A 5,948-nucleotide genomic window follows, 5' to 3' on the forward strand; every position below is an offset into this window, starting at 1 on the left:
TCGCTCATCTCTTTCATTATAATTGTGTCAATCATTTTTATTTACTTTCTACACTCTCTTAGATAAAAAAAAAATAAAAAAAAAATCAATTCTAGCTTACACTTTTCATGTATTGCACATATATTGCACATATGTTGCACATGTATTAGACATATTCAAAAAATTGGTACGGAGATATTTAATAAAACGATAATATTCAACCTACTTATTCTCTATCTCTTTCAAGTGAAATAAGTACACTTATAAAAATTAAACATAATTTCTATTAGTATTTAATACAAATAGAAATTTACAAATTTTAAAATTGTACCAGATCGACAAACTCATTTGATATTCATTTTCTGGAGCGCGAATTATCTCGTCACAAACTCCATTGATCATCCCGTTATACCGCCCATCATATTGTGCGGCATACATATATTTTCCCGATAAGCTCAATTTGAGATCTCTAGCCGATGTTAATGGACTAAAACATATGTAAATTACAAGGAAAATCATGCATGTGTGAGAGTTTAAGGAAAAAATCGTTGACTAAATAGTAAGATAACACAATTTTCACTAATAGAGTGCGCATTTACCCTCAAATCTTGAAAACCTTGCTAAGTTCCTCTAGACCGTGAGGCTGCAAGACAATTCTATCAATTATGTCCCATGATTGTTTTATTCTGTCGTAGCATTTTCTGTTTACATCCTGTAAATACAAATGGAATACTTGTATAGTTGTATGATCATGTAAATAGAAATGGGATACTTGTATGATCAGGAATGTACATAACAAACATTTTCAATTTGTGTATTTTTTTTTTTTCTGATAATGGGTATAACCTTTACTTTATTCAATTTCCCCTTACCGAATACTTTTATCTAAAGTATAAACTAAACTTTTTTCTTTAATATTTTCCCCTAATTTCTCTTTAGTTTTTTTTTTTGACATAGAATTTCTTTTTAGTTACATACTAATCTCACTAATTATACTCTAGGATAGTAAGTATGATGTACCTTCAAATCACCGCTAACAACATCACAATACCGATTTTCCCATGGTTGACTGGCGTCAAAAAAATAAACCGGTGTTGAGGATGCGAGTGCCCCAATTACAATGTGGGAAAATTTCAGTCTAAACTAAGCAGCTAGCACTGAATGGGAAGGAAATATAACTTGTATTATAAACACATGACACTAATTTTCAATAATAAATTATAAAATTAATAATAAAAAAACTATTATTATTAATTAACTTACTTCCTGAATATGAACAACCAATGGCGACTATTGGTGCATTCCGACCCAAAATATATTTCTTGATGGTTAGGATTAACTCAGCAAAGTCTATCATCGCTTGTTCAGAAGTGAAACATCCTCTCACCTCGACATCTTTCATGGCTATATTTATATCCCCGAAAGGTATAGACAAGCCATAAAACCGATGCTACAAAATATTTAAAATATTCACATTAAGAAAAGCTTTATAAGATCGATAAATTTTTATTTTTGAAAAAAAAAAGAAAAAACAAAAAAATATAGTGATATATACGTAGTACATCGTAATTTGTAACAGGATAGTGAACTTGTGATTAATACCCCAATGTATATAACAAGAGCCTTAAACCTTGGGGCGGCTTCATTTACAACGGCCAATTGTTGTATGGCACTGCCTACTGTACTTTCACCCCCAAAATAAACAATAACCGGACTTTTTGTTTTTGGGCCGGCCCAATAAATTTTATCTATAAAATATCTTTGGTTAAACATGATTTTACTCATGTTTCCATAACCAAAATGGTCTAACGGTTGAGGATAATACAACTCATCAAGAAGGGTAGTTTTTGGGCTGGAGGATTGCAACCCAAATACTAAAAGAAATTGGAAAAGAAAAATAGGCCAAAAATATAATCTTAAAAATGTCATAATATCCCTTATGAAAACAAAAATGGCATTAATTGATTATCAGTGATGAGCATTGGTGATGATAAAATGTAGAAGATGAGTTGAGGGAGAAGAGAAATTAACTAGAGGAATCAGAAAAGCTAGGAAGAGAGGTGTTTGTTTTAATAAGGAGGGAGGTAAGAAGAAAGAGAAAGTGTAAATATTTGTAAAGACTCAAAGCTTGCTTAGATTACTAGTGTCATCCCATACTTATAACACAAAAGATGCTAACAAGATGCTAACGTAAAGCTAGTAACTTAGGAAATCAATTACTCTAGTAATTTAGGAAATCAATTTCTAGCCATAATACCACTAACGTAAAGCTAGTAACGTATGAAATGAATGCTACATACTAATGTAAGAAACAATGCCCAACCATAATACTACTAACGCATGAATGCCCAGCCAAATCAATTCCCAATAATATCTCAACTTAATACCTCAACAAAAAGAATGCGGCAGTGTAGTGATTCTGAGTTTTCTTTAAATAAGAAAAAATAAAGTGTCATGAAATGTAACTCGGAGTAATGTATGGGTGTTTGAGAATAACATATAGTTCATACAAATACCAACCATCAAGTTCCAAAACTAGTAATTAACCTTTAATAATGTTCCAAAACTAGTAATTAACTTTAATAATGTTTCAAAACCCATGAATGTCACCTTTAATAATGTGTTATATAATGAAATTTTTATAGCCGTATATTGTTATCAAAAGGTCTTGCACACACAAGGTTTGTATACCAAGAAAACTTTTACTCATTTTTTTATAAATTTTACCTAGTTTTTGTAACTTATAAAATGTTATAATTAACTTTTATATTTATAAAAAACAATTAAAAGATAAACATTTTAAAGGGTGAAAGGAATAGTTTCATACATTATTCGTGATTTTGAATAAATAATTTTATTAAAATAAAAAATTTATCACTAAATAAAATAACTTTTACTATATAAGGGTAACTTTTAATCATTTTAAGTAATTTTACTCCGGTGTATAATATTTATTATATACCACTTAATTTAGAATGTGTGTATTTTATTGTATTTTAATAAAATTAATTAAATTTTTTTTATAACAAGCTATTCGAAGCCCGCTTTTACACATGTCGCCCATTTTTTAAATGGTGAAAACCCGAAATTACCATTTTTAAAAGAAGTTCATAAATTTTCAAACATTCTCAACCCCTACAATATGTGCTTGTATAATTATAGAGACTTAAATAAAAAATAAATCAACCCAATGAAAAAGGGCTTTTTACTACCAAAAAGAAAAGGGCTTTTGATGTACTCCGTAAACTTTTTTTCTTTTCCATTCAGTTTATTTTAGTAGAAGTAATGGTGTATCATCTGCATGCACTTGTAGATGTGGAGTTATGGGGGCAAACAGAGAGATAAAGGATACCTTTCTATAAACAGTAAAAAAAATTAAGGAAACTTTCCCAAATTTTTGGACAATTTAGGAAAGTGGGACCGTGCATTATGAGTTTGGGTATCCTTACTCAAGTGAAATGACCATTTAGTTGGTGCCCACAACAGTATTTTCAATAATTGTGAGAGCATTTGTGCTGATTAGGATGTCAATAGATATTCACTAATCCGTTCCATTAAATATAAGTAAATGGATAAAAATCTGATTTAAATGGATAAAAAGCGGGTGACGTATCGGATAGGATTTAGGTAGAGTTATAAGTCACCCGAGCCACCATTCGCGCGCCTACCACCCGATTCATCACCCACCTGTTTAATTTATATATATGAAACAATTTTTTTTCTCATTTTCTCCCAAAAGTAAATACATAATAAAAGCTAACCCGGAACTTTGAGTTTAGACAAAATGAGGATTTGAAGAGGCTTTTGAGCAAGAAATACAATCAAATATTTTTGATGTATTTGTTGGAAATATTATTACTTTCATAAAAGTAGAAATTATAGTAATCACCCGTTAAACACGTACCCGATCCACCCGCGGATGACGGATGGATCAGGCGTGGGTAATGTGTTATGTCGGTGGATTGAATGGACCAATGCAACACTTGAGAAGAGACGTAATATTGTCTGTTTAGGGATATTTTCTCACAAATTTACTTTTTCATAGACCAAGCTTTAGTTACACATGAATATCGCCTTTAATAATGTGTATAAATCATGAAATTTGTACAGCCGCATATTTTAATTTATTTTGGTAACATTGATTTACTCTTTTCTTTTTATAAGAAAATTCATAAATATAAATCATAAAATTTGTACAACCACATAGTTTTATTGTATAGAAACATTGTTTTTTTTTTTTACCAAGTACATAAATTTTTAAATACAAATATCTAATTTGTATAGATTATACTAAAGTACAGTTGTTTTTTCCTTACAATGTGTGTCGTGTACAATTACCGAATCTTCCTTTTTCTTTTCTTTTTTGCAGGGGCTGAGTTTGAAACCTCAACTCAATGAAAAAGGGGTTTTGATGTACTCCGTACCATATAGACTTTTGTTCTTTTCTTGAAATGACCTTCACATTCCATCAAATTTCTTTTAGCAGAAGTGATGGTGCATGAATGCATGATCTATATGCACTTGTGGGGCAAATAGAGTTAAAAGATACCTTTCTATAAATAGTCAAAGAAATTTAGGAAACTTTCCAAAAAATCTTAGACAATTTAGGAAAGTGGGATCCTAATTCAGTTGGGGCGCACAACAATATTTTCAATAATTATGAGAGCATTTTGATTCGTTCGTTACATTACATTGGGTATAAATTATCCATCACGACCCTGAGTTCGCTCATATCATGTATACAGTATCGCAAAATAGTAAATAGGGTGTCTGAAATTATCTATGTTTTACAACACTCAATGTCTTAATTCTCTTACGTCCATGTTTTTTACCATTATTATTAATTATTCAGTAACTCCTAATTAATAACCGGGAATTCTCAAAATATTTGGTAACTCCTAAACCTAATCAAGAGTCCCAACATAAGTATAAATTTACTAACAATTATATTGTCACCCTAGATAATGAAATGCATGTACTAAATAAGCAAGGACGTACTTAAGAACGTCGAATGTGTAAGCTTCGTTCGTCTCTTTACAACGAGTGAAATTGAAAGGTTGTGGTTGAAACATTGACTCATTTCCACAACCTGGGCGGAAAATAAACTCACCACAAGTCTACGGTTTAAAGAGAAAGCAGTATATAATACTACAAACGAGTTTCTAAACTTAAGAAATAGAAAATAAATAGTATTCAAAACGAGTTTCTCAAGGATTATGATTAGTGGCAACAAACTATGTTCACAATTTTACACACTTTTTTTTTTTTTTTGGGGTTAACTCACAATTTTACACATGAAAGTATGAAATTGTAGAAATGAAGAGTGGGTCAACTACGATGAATGCTAACACGATTGGTCGAGTTGAATAACGATTTCGGTCAGTTTTTGACCCATTGTTGTTCAAGTTAAGATAAAATCGGATTTTGGTTCACAAAATTGTGTAACCCCAGTATTTTCAGGTCTGTTTAGTAAAGGTTTTGAATCAAGTAGATTTTTGACAGGCCTAGTCATCTTTCTGACAATTGTCTTGATGTTCTTATTTGCTGCCTCCACCGCCCAACATGTTCCTCTGATCTCGTAAATTAACCACAAAAAAATTATATTCGATTTCCTTCCATAAGCTCAAAGAGCTTAAGCAACGAATGCACTTAGTTATCCAACCCAATACTGTTTTACGCAAAATTATTATTTCTTATCCATTATTTCTTACTCCGTACATTTTTTTTAATAAAATATGAAGTAGAAATTTTACTATTTACAACAACATGTGTGATAGTCCCTACAGTAGGCAAGAGCGCTGCCGGAACAAAGGTTTTTACACATTTGCGCTTGACACCTTCCCCCTGGAAATGTGGTACATGGATTATCTGTTAGGTTATGATACATATGACAATTCATAAATCATGCGGAAACAACCATTAAGCCAGGAATACATATTATTTACACATAATCATTTAGCATAGTTTAG

The 5,948-nt window shown here is 31.0% G+C and overlaps 1 pseudogene; it reads right to left on the reverse strand.

Moving 5' to 3' along the window:
* Nucleotides 1-580: 580 nt before the first annotated feature.
* On the reverse strand, nucleotides 581-1,764 carry LOC110789279 (uncharacterized; annotated as a pseudogene).
* Nucleotides 1,765-5,948: the final 4,184 nt, after the last annotated feature.

This window comes from Spinacia oleracea, chromosome 4 (genome assembly GCF_020520425.1).
Source record: "Spinacia oleracea cultivar Varoflay chromosome 4, BTI_SOV_V1, whole genome shotgun sequence".
NCBI lineage: Eukaryota > Viridiplantae > Streptophyta > Magnoliopsida > Caryophyllales > Amaranthaceae > Spinacia > Spinacia oleracea.